This window comes from Mytilus californianus, unplaced genomic scaffold (genome assembly GCF_021869535.1).
Source record: "Mytilus californianus isolate M0D057914Y unplaced genomic scaffold, xbMytCali1.0.p SCAF_8, whole genome shotgun sequence".
NCBI classification, from domain to species: Eukaryota; Metazoa; Mollusca; class Bivalvia; order Mytilida; family Mytilidae; genus Mytilus; species Mytilus californianus.
Window position 1 is genome coordinate 8,401,694 of NW_026262734.1, and position 12,000 is coordinate 8,413,693.

Here is a 12,000-nt window from a genome sequence, read left to right on the forward strand (position 1 = left end):
CACCCTAAGTACCTATAATTGTGAATGCTAGTCATTCAGTGTTGTTTGGGGAAAGACGGTATTGCACCCTACTACCTATAATTGTGAATGCTAGTCATTCAGTGTTGTTTGGGGAAAGACGGTATTGCACCCTAAGTACCTATAATTGTGAATGCTGGTCATTCAGTGTTGTTTGGGGGAAAGACGGTATTGCACCCTACTACCTATAATTGTGAATGGTAGTCATTTTGTGTTGTTTGGGGAAAGACGGTATTGCACCCTAATTACCTATAATTGTGAATGCTAGTCATTATGTGTTGTTTGGGGAAAGACGGTATTGCACCCTAAGTACCTATAATTGTGAATGCTAGTCATTCAGTGTTGTTTGGGGAAAGACGGTATTGCACCCTAAATACCTATAATTGTGACTGCTAGTCATTCTGTGTTGTTTGGGGAAAGACGGTATTGCACCCTAAGTACCTATAATTGTGACTGCTAGTCATTTTGTGTTGTTTGGGGAAAGACGGTATTGCACCCTAAGTACCTATAATTGTGAATGCTAGTCATTCAGTGTTGTTTGGGGAAAGACGGTATTGCACCCTAAGTACCTATAATTGTGAATGCTAGTCATTCTGTGTTGTTTGGGGAAAGACGGTATTGCACCCTAAGTACCTATAATTGTGAATGCTAGTCATTTTGTGTTGTTTGGGGAAAGACGGTATTGCACCCTAAGTACCTATAATTGTGAATGCTAGTCATTCAGTGTTGTTTGGGGAAAGACGGTATTGCACCCTAAGTACCTATAATTGTGAATGCTAGTCATTCTGTGTTGTTTGGGGAAAGACGGTATTGCACCCTAAGTACCTATAATTGTGAATGCTAGTCATTCAGTGTTGTTTGGGGAAAGACGGTATTGCACCCTAAGTACCTATAATTGTGAATGCTAGTCATTTTGTGTTGTTTGGGGAAAGACGGTATTGCACCCTACTACCTATAATTGTGAATGCTAGTCATTTTGTGTTGTTTGAGGAAAGACGGTATTGCACCCTACTACCTATAATTGTGAATGCTAGTAATTTTCTGTTGTTTGGGGAAAGACGGTATTGCACCCTAAGTACCTATAATTGTGAATGCTAGTCATTTTGTGTTGTTTGAGGAAAGACGGTATTGCACCCTACTACCTATAATTGTGAATGCTAGTCATTTTGTGTTGTTTGAGGAAAGACGGTATTGCACCCTACTACCTATAATTGTGAATGCTAGTCATTTTGTGTTGTTTGAGGAAAGACGGTATTGCACCCTACTACCTATAATTGTGAATGCTAGTCATTTTCTGTTGTTTGGGGAAAGACGGTATTGCACCCTAAGTACCTATAATTGTGAATGCTAGTCATTTTGTGTTGTTTGGGGAAAGACGGTATTGCACCCTAAGTACCTATAATTGTGAATGCTAGTCATTTTATGTTGTTTGGGGAAAGACGGTATTGCACCCTACTACCTATAATTGTGAATGCTAGTCATTTTCTGTTGTTTGGGGAAAGACGGTATTGCACCCTAAGTACCTATAATTGTGAATGCTAGTTATTCAGTGTTGTTTGGGGAAAGACGGTATTGCACCCTAAGTACCTATAATTGTGAATGCTAGTCATTCTGTGTTGTTTGGGGAAAGACGGTATTGCACCCTAAGTACCTATAATTGTGAATGCTAGTCATTCAGTGTTGTTTGGGGAAAGACGGTATTGCACCCTAAGTACCTATAATTGTGAATGCTAGTCATTTTGTGTTGTTTGAGGAAAGACGGTATTGCACCCTAATTACCTATAATTGTGAATGCTAGTCATTCAGTGTTGTTTGGGGAAAGACGGTATTGCACCCTAAGTACTTATAATTGTGAATGCTAGTCATTTTGTGTTGTTTGGGGAAAGACGGTATTGCACCCTAAGTACCTATAATTGTGAATGCTAGTCATTCAGTGTTGTTTGGGGAAAGACGGTATTGCACCCTAAGTACCTATAATTGTGAATGCTAGTCATTTGGTGTTGTTTGGGGAAAGACGGTATTGCACCCTAAGTACCTATAATTGTGAATGCTAGTCATTTTGTGTTGTTTGGGGAAAGACGGTATTGCACCCTAAGTACCTATAATTGTGAATGCTAGTCATTTTGTGTTGTTTGGGGAAAGACGGTATTGCACCCTAAGTACCTATAATTGTGAATGCTAGTCATTTTGTGTTGTTTGGGGAAAGACGGTATTGCACCCTACTACCTATAATTGTGAATGCTAGTCATTTTGTGTTGTTTGGGGAAAGACGGTATTTTACACCCTAAGTACCTATAATTGTGAATGCTGGTCATTCCATATCTGTATGTTTCGTGTATGAATGCTAGTCATTCAGTTTGTAGTTTTTATGTTGACATTCATTTGTTAAGTACAGTGACTAAATTATCTGCAACTTATCAGACTAAGAGAGAAATGGTTTTATTTGCCAATTGCAACCCGCTATATGTCGACTGGTTTTCTGGCTTTTTCAAGCCAATATGACCAGAAATTATTTTAGAACAAATATGTTTCAAGTTTGAATAGGAATTTAATTCATCTTTTGAAACTAACAAAAAAAAATACTTTACAAGGTTACAAAGCTGTTTAAAAATTATTTCATTAAAATGGTGTGCATTTAGATATTTAACACAGTATTCAAAATGGAAAGATTATGATCCATAGGACTGATACAAAAGGACATTGTCTCATTGGCAATCATACCACATTCTTTATTTTTATATGGAATATTGAAAAGGACTTTTATTACTTTCTTATATTAAACAATAAATATGTTGAAGGTTGATAATGTAGCTGGTGTATTTTTTCTTTTTTCATTTTTTTTCAATTTGTTTTCCTCTTTTGTTTTTTAGTTTAATAAAAACTGAATCTTATGTATGCTTTAGTGTTCTATTTTGATAAACTAGGTATTAACAAGTAATTTCAATCACCCATATCCAAACCATCCACCAAGACCATTGTATAAATGGTAAAATAATCAGTGCAAAACAGTTGTATCCAATGTTCAGCCTGATTGATTTTCCAATTTGTTTTACATTAATAATCTATCAACATTAATGGTCATTTCACTTTTAATATGGCATGTTTAATCACAAGTCAAGGATATGCATGCAATATATTGCATTGCATGGTCAAGTTTCAATGTATTACTGATATACAAAGGCGGAAGATACAAAGGGGCAATCAAACTTGCAAGTTGAAAACAATGGATAAAGCCATCACAAAAAAATAAAGATGACAAGACAAACATGTGTCTACTTTACAACATGGATCACTAAAGACTCTGAGCAACATGAACCCCACAAAAATACAGGTGATCTCAGGTGCTCTGGATGAGACAGCTGATCCTGCTCAAAATGTAGTATTAAGAATGATATGCCCAAGTGGTCTTTTCCCACATGTGATCACATGATTTTGTAAACCCTTGGTTTTTTAATACTGTAAATTTACAAATTATTGTGTGCATTTATTATTGCTATTTTTGAAGAATGAACTAAAATGTAAGATTAAATATTGTTGTTTCAAGAAAATCTGTACACAGATATATGAATCTGATTAAGATATATATCCTGTGTCCAAGCTTTGCTTCCTTGTAACGAAAGCGTGGACATAGGATCTGTATTTAAATCAGATTGATAAGCTATCGGAATATAAGTTCTTTTTGATGGGATATTCACCCAGTCACATTATTGCATTAATAAAAACTTCACAATCATTTCTTAATTTACAGTACCTAAAATGTCCACCATGAGAGACATGTAGAAAGAATAGTGTGAAATAAGAGATATGGGTTTAACACCAATTCTAATAATATAAAACAGGATCACTAAAATCAGTGAGACATATACAAAGCATCTTCAAGTTTGATCTTAGAAGCAATTTGGCCTTTGTTTTATTTCCCTATTAGTCATATACAGCTTTTACATGAATTGAGACTTGTGTGTTCTTGGCTTTGAGTATTCCTGCTGATTGATTAAAACAATTTTTGTTTCAATAGTAACAGTCCTATACACCCCTAAAAATGAATGGTGTAGTGTCTAACAGATTCCTTGATAAGGATAGGCACATATAAACAAATGTGGGAGTGTAACCTTCCCACTAGTCTGGTACAGATTTGTTTAACAAGAACAGACCCTAAAAAATCAAGTGAAAAGGGATTGACTCATCAGACTGGTTCTTCAAGTCACAGTGCCAGTCTATATTTTGTTGATCTCGGGATAAATGAATACAGATAACTCAATCTCATGAGTTGTGAACATATTGCTAAAATGTTCAAGTTCTGAATAAGAACAATAAGACCCATTTAATATAGTGGATCCAAATTTGTTGGGATCCTTCAATGGTTGGTTCAATTCTGTATTTTAATATTAATGTATACAACACAACATCAAAGATTTCCTGGCTTGCATGTAAATATGTTGTTTTAGTACGTTGTGTAGAGAATCTGAGATTAGCTAAGGTTTTTCACCTGGCATGTGTTTAAGGTTTTCATTTTCTTGAAAGTAGGAAGGGGGGCACCACCAGACAACTGAAATAATAACGAAATCCAGTCATACACAAAACAAGTCTCAGTGTAGTACCTTAATATGTTACATACTGCATAATGATTAAATACCAAATGACAATAATTGATACTAAGAGTCTGGGCAACAAGGAACAGATTAACAAAAGACGAAACAAAGCAACATTTCACCACTTTTAAATAAAATATATTTGAATTCGAGAAAACATCATCATATTTCATTGTCCTTATCTTTTTCGTGGTTTAAAACGGGTAATTTATAGATCTTGTGCTCCATTTTGCGATGAAATAACTCCAAAAACGCCTGAAAAATGTCTATTTTTAACCTCCTGTTCAAGCGTTAATTATGTAAACAAGACAAAGAGTGACGGGAAGTTCTTGGTATAGTCATGTGCCTTTATCTATCTGGGTCACATGTATTTATATCTCAACCAATGAAAAGCTTTAGGATGCAATTGTGTCAGTTATTTCCAGACGGGGGTATTACCCGCGGTTTTTTGGAAGTCAACGGAGGTCGAAACTTTATTTGTCATATTTCAATAACGAACCAATTATTTTATTTATTTTTTTTGGCAGTCGTTTAACAAAATCTATTCTGATGAAAATTAAACTGCAAATACTGTTGAATGATAAGTCGTTTTGATAAATTTATTGTCTGAATCGCATGCTACGTTTTTGTTTACAAGCTGATTACAGCGCCACCTCGAAATTTTTCGATTATGTCCCCTTTCCCGCGTGACCACTGAAAGGAACTCTTCAATGTCACTGGCTTTCCCACTGATTTGTTTTCTCTCAATCGATTTATGACTTTTGAACACCGCTAAACTACTTATTGCCTTTATTTATATATTGTAGCACTTTTTTTCTAAAAAAAACAATACAGAATAGTGTCTACGTTGTAACACTGACTTATCTAATTGACAATATCTGTATTTTTTGATTTGACAAAGGAGGATTTTTTTTTTAGTTTAGTTTCAAAAGTATGCTCATTGACATCGAATTAATAATGCACTTGATGATCTCTTATATTGATTCAAGAACAATAGCAGACTTTAACTAGGCGATTTTTCAATAATATATTATACATTATTTCCGAAAGTATTTTGAACAATATTCATTCTATCAGGGTGCAACTCATTATTAAATACAGCTTTTTGTCACACTAAAAAAATAACGTGATATGGTATTATCTACTCGAGACAAAAATGAATTGATTCGTACTTGTGTTGATCTATCCAAAGATCAACAAAGGAATTTTTCTTATATCTAAATATGTATAACGAGGTATGGTCTTACAATGTATCTAGTATATCTGATTATTCTACCGTTCAAACAGGCATACTTTAAAAAATCTACCGATCAGTATGGCATAATACTCTCCGATCATTGACTAATAACAGACACCAATAGTTCACAAATATTCAAATTTCATAAATAAGTTAAGAAGATACAAAACAAGACAAGAAACAAACTAAAGTAACAGCATAAACTTCAAAAGGAGAGAGCTGATACGTCAACAAGGTAATCGTCTCCTGTTATACAAGCACAAACCTTAAACAGTGGTGTAACAACACATCTTAAGATAAACGAAGCTAAATACACATTGATGATTTTAGCGTTTGATATAGTTTTGGTTTATGTCGTTGAGTTGTTCTTTCACTAAACTTTATCTATACCTTCTTTAAGTTATCCTTTTCTGTTCGATACTTACGTATCTGAACTGACCTAAAGGGTTGACAAGGGTATAAACATATGGTCATATCTAGGTGTTTGTGCGACCGGCCGGGAGCGCAACAGAACAACCGTCTATTACCTGTGTTGGTTGTGCTAACCTTTTACGTCAAAGAAAAACAAACAAAGCCATTGCATCAAACAAAAACAAAAACGAATAGACAAGCAATAGTCCATAAAGAACAACATGAACAATTTAGAAAGTAAAATCAACTGTGCAGCACTAACCCCTCACAAAAAACGGTTGAAGCTTAAATCTCCGAAAGGGCTAGTAGATACGTCTTTAGGTCAGACGACCGTGTTTAGATGATTAACCCTACAACATCTGTTTAAAGCTGGGCTACATCAGCCATGTTTTCTTCTATTCGGTTTTTCTTTGAGTGTGTATTACATTTCTTGAAATTTTGGTTTTGATTGTTGGTATGTTCTGTTAAAAGGTCCATTACGTACAAACGAATACGAATTTGACTCCCAATGAGCACGCACGATCTAGCTATCTAGTTTGTTTATAATAGATGACGAAAAATGACATTCCATTAATTTTTTGCGTTCGAATCGCTTTTCTGTATTTTACTTTATTATACTAAAACATTTTTGGACAATGGATTTAAAAATTGTACAATAATATAAACTCGTGTCACCTCTCTCAAACATTTTCTTTAGACTTGTCCTTAGACATACTCCCTAAAGATGCATGCTTAAAGTAGATGAAATTCGTCCACCAACTTACCCCCCCCCCCCCCCAAAAAAAAATGGCTTAATTATAAATTAATTTAATTACAATACCTGATTCGTTGTTTATTAGATGTCCATACACTTCTACTTCACAAATGACTAAGTATAACGTATCACGGCGTTTAATCCTGATATACCTTCCTTGAGTGTTAGGAGGGCAGGTAACCGTAATTCTCTGACTTTCTGATGCCTGGTAGTGACAATTAATTTCACATCCTTCATTCAAATTATTCCAGTGATTACATGTACATGTTGGCAAAATAATTTCAACATCAAAGTTAGCGAGATTGGACCGATCAGCTGAGAATAAAATAAATATTAAAATATAGTTCGTAATTGAAATTGAAATGCTACGATATGACTGCCTCATGTTAGAATTTCAAATAGTTTTGCCTAGATCATGACTGGTGATACATTACTTGTCAAAGTAGTTATCTGGCGAAGTCAATATGTTACTATTCATATTATTTCTAACATTTTGTCAATTACTCCGCTGTTTAAGTCCTTAATGTATACCTGGTCTAGTAACCAGTACCACGGTAGTGGCATGGCAGTACGGACTGTGTTTGATTTGATGTACCTTTTTGTGTATACCTCTGATTCCATGTCCGAATTTCTTTCACTGTTGGTTCTATTAGGTTTTATGCGCTCTTTAAGCATCACTGAAAAAACTAAAATTGTCGAGATGAGAATCTTATACGGTACAATGTGTACTGTTAGTGATATCAATCACCTTCATGTTATGGTCTTTTTTTGACTGATGATTTACCCAGACAAAATAGCAGTAAAACATTCAACAGAGTTATGTTTAGCATATAAAAATTTATCTAAAACCTTGTCAAATATTTAAACGACATGTTGAACTTTTAACAATATTCATCAAATAGGTAAAGATGTGAGACAATCTTGTTTCAAATATTACAATTTAATAAAAGAGTGGTATGGTACAGTAATGGTATTTTTCATGCACACAATATTTTGAGTTGGTTTTCCTTTACAAACATGTATTTCTAGAGAAAAAAAAAACAAAAAGTAACTATTATACATGAGCCTTCTTAAATTACTATATTATATATGGATATCTGATCTGAACATTTAAAAGTCAACACTACTGGTATAAAATTACTTTCAGTTATAATTTTTGAAAATGAGTATTTAGGCACACAGTCGTTTCTTTTAAAACGTTTCAGCCTTAAAATCAGCTCTCCTTTATTAAATATCACAAGGCAAATTTATAAGCATTCAATCTGAAGATTTTATCGGATTTCGATAGCGTTGCTTATGTTTTTTTCACGTTTTCACAACTTCAACTAGATACAAACATGCACTTGTAAAATTATTTTACGTGCTTTATTGTAAAATAAAGCCAATTTGAGAACAGAAAAATACTTACTGCAACAATCTGTACGTCCAAAAATATCTACATTATTAATAATATGAACATTCTGAAGGTCAACTGCCCACCATGACTGCTGATTAACAACACTGTCTGAATGCGCGCAGATAAAATCCCCATTAGCTAAGAAATCTGACTTTTCTCCATCAACGGCATATGTAGAGTTACAACAGAGATAACTATTCTCTCCATTAGTGATAGGATCATATGTAGAAGACATCTTTGTAGGTTTCTTCAATGCAATATTTGCATTCGCATAAGCTTAAATATACAAATACACATCAATAAGTCTAAACTAAAAACAACGTTAAAACTAATGATTGCGTTGGATAAAAACCGCAATTTTCATACGTGTGCATGCAAAACAAATTTCTTGGTAGAGGGGTCTAAATACAGCACAAGCAACATTTTCCAAAAGACCAAAGAAGTGAAAAGTATATTTAAACAAAACGCATTGACTAACAGGTCGAACAACGGATGTTCTTAAACCCTGCTGACTGCCATTGGCCATTGCCAAATAAACAGATCACAAGATGTAACAAAATGGATCTTTATTATTAATTTAATACCAAACAGAAAACAATAAACTTGCGGAAAAGATGGTATACCGTAAACATGAGATGCAAAATTTTGTACAACATATTTCCGGATTTCGACAATTATTGTCTCTTCAATGATGTTAGGAATCGAAACGGTATTTGGAAGGCCATATAATTTACCTAAATTTAGGATAGACTCTTGAATTTTGAAGACATAAGAATTTTTAAGACTCATCAATAAAGACCAAATCAAAATATTTGTACGTGTATCGGAAATTGATTTACGGCTATTTTACAGTTGTCAAACACATATACTAACATATAATTAAAATTTATAACACAATGTTGTTGTAACCTGTTTTTTTTTTTTTTTTTTGGTTTTTTTTGGCATTTTTACCTATCATGTATGTTTGTTTTGTTCTCACATTGTTGTGAATATAATGGAATTTTATGCGACTGTCATATAGTGAGGGGTTTAGCTAACTATAAAACCAGGTTTAATCCACTATTTTCTACATAAGGAAATTCCTGTCCCAAGTCAGGAATATGTTTGATGTGTTTGACCTTTTTTATTCCAATTTATTAAGGGACTTTCCGATTTGAATTTTCCTTCGAGTTCGGTACTTTTGTTATTTTACTTTATACGTGAATGAAAATTGGAAAATAAATATAGTTATTAAATAATCAACATATAAAACCGATTTCAGAGTAAGAGATGTTTTTCGGAAAGACATTTACATGCATAACTCGAGATCAAATGTTTGATTGGCCGAATACATTAAAACTTAACAGCTTCATAACCGAAAACAGCATATACATGATATACAAGAGTAATAAAGCTTTCTATGAATTTTAAAGGAAACTTGAAACATAGGATGACAATGAGTCATTAAAGGTAACAAGATACCAAATGACGTTACGTTATGAGCGATCGTTCCTGTCGTTATTGAATAACTTTCACAGATACGAGTCAATGTAAACAGCTTTGTCGTGTTTCTGGCGTTTGATAACAGATATAGGCCCCAGGCTTTTTTTTTATCGCGAAAATAGAATATTATAATAACCCTTTATTTTTGATTTACATTTTTCAATGTAACTTTGCATAGATGCAGAGTGCAAAGAGATTTGATATAATACGTAATTTGACATTTATGCTTCGTTGTCTTCCTCATTTTCTTCTTCTTATTCTTAACATTTAAATATATACATTTTTAATACCCTTCCAGAGCACCTGAGATCACCCCATGTTTGTTGGTGGAGTTCGTCTTGCTCAGTCTTTAGTATTCTATGTTGTGTTTTGTGTACTATTGTTTGCCTGTTGGGTTTTTTTTTCTCTCTTAGCCATGGAGATGTCAGTCTATGTTCGACTTATGAGTTTGAATGTCCCTCTGTTATCTTTTGCCTCTCTTTATAATGTTCTGTATCTATTGATAAGTAATATCTATATATGTTTTTATAGATAACAGACTGTTTTTTTTTACTCTGGGTTGAGTTTGGGTTTTTTTTTTGCAATAAATTCTTATTTATGATGCACATCGTTTTCCGATGATTTTTTTTCCTGCGTTCCAAATTATAGAAACGCAGGATAATTTGTTAAAATACGGGGAATTGTATCAATATTCCGTTAAGAATCCAATTCCTTTTTAAAATGGTTGCCGAAAAACGATGCTAGTAATATGAAAAAAGGAAAATTTATCAAGAAAACAATACAGATATAATTTAACGAACAATACACTATATAAACAGACGTCGACACTCAGACAGACAATGGTTTTTTGAAATTGAATAATAAAAAGAAGAAAAGTTGAACTTTACCTATGTTCCAGGTGTAATCAGTTTCTAAAAATTATTGTACTGTAGAGAAAAAATCAGATAGGGTTTCGGCAGCTTCTTAAAAATATATTGCTAACACTGTAATCGTATAAGCGCAGTTTACACAGGACAGCAACATCGGAATGAGGAGATAGTTAACCAAGGCTTAAACATATGGGTTGTCAACATTTAATGTACATCCGGTAATGACGAAATAAAATGAAATCAATTAGATCCAGTAACATATTTTTTCAATTCCATTTCGAAACAAATTATTTCTCGAATTTTACAATCAAACAATTCATTCAAAAAACCCATGACTCTTCAATAGATTCATAATTGATAAAGGTAAACCCAATGAAGTGATTCGAACGCAATCAAATTATAAAGAGATATTTGCATTAACCTATATTATTCAAATGACAGAATCAAACGGAAAAAAATCACGAGATTTTAAGATTATTTTGATTTTAGATTCATGTTAATTTACGCTTAGGTGTAAATGAATGGGCGTTTTGTTGTTTGGGTTCGACATGATTCACAACTTCAAAAAATGACAAATGCACAATTTTATGAAGTGGTGAGACAAAACGACTCGCAAACGATTAACAAAGGTGCCTTTTTGGAGAAGGGTCATACTGCTGACATGAGCGTCGAAAAAAGAAACAGGGTACTAGCAGTTTTTAATGAGTTTTTATAACAAGTGCGTATACCAGTATATATGTACAGTAAAGTATTTGTATTTATTTGTGTGCATAAATGGAGATATGGGATATACAATAAGACAATAACTGGCCAACTCACGACACACAAAACCAAAAAGATCTACATAAGACGTGACTAATGCAAGATAGACGAGTATCTTTTGTACCACTAGATCGAAATTTAGTAAGGATTCGTTGGTACATTAAATTTTAAAGCAAATAAGTATATGTATTATAGTTAGTATGAAGTATATCAAATAAAAACATCACAGGTTCACAACAATAGTCAGATATTAATTATAACAGTAACATATGTTAGTTTTCCAGTACATGTCAGAAGAAAACCCAAACCATTATGAAATAAAGAGACGTAGAATAATTGCCAATGAGACAACTTTCCATCAAAGACAAAATGACAAGTTGTTAGCTTGCTGTCAAGGCTACATTTGAGATCTTCCAATTACAATCCACTATGAACTGTTTATTAAAAAGATATTTGTCACAAAATGCCTTATAAAATAGAAC

The 12,000-nt window shown here is 33.4% G+C and overlaps 1 long non-coding RNA gene across 9 annotated transcripts in view; it reads right to left on the minus strand.

Moving 5' to 3' along the window:
• Positions 1 to 522: 522 nt before the first annotated feature.
• Positions 523 to 12,000, minus strand: part of LOC127713025 (uncharacterized) — a 72,635-nt gene continuing 61,157 nt past the window's right edge. For 7 of the 9 annotated variants that reach the window (XR_007987370.1, XR_007987365.1, XR_007987371.1 and 4 more), the window contains 2 exons: positions 1,606 to 1,669; positions 525 to 843 (listed from right to left, as the gene is read on the minus strand). This is a non-coding gene — a long non-coding RNA (uncharacterized LOC127713025). Of the gene's footprint in view, positions 844 to 1,605; positions 1,670 to 12,000 lie in introns of all 9 variants that reach the window. The other 2 variants (XR_007987367.1, XR_007987373.1) reach the window with 2 other exon arrangements.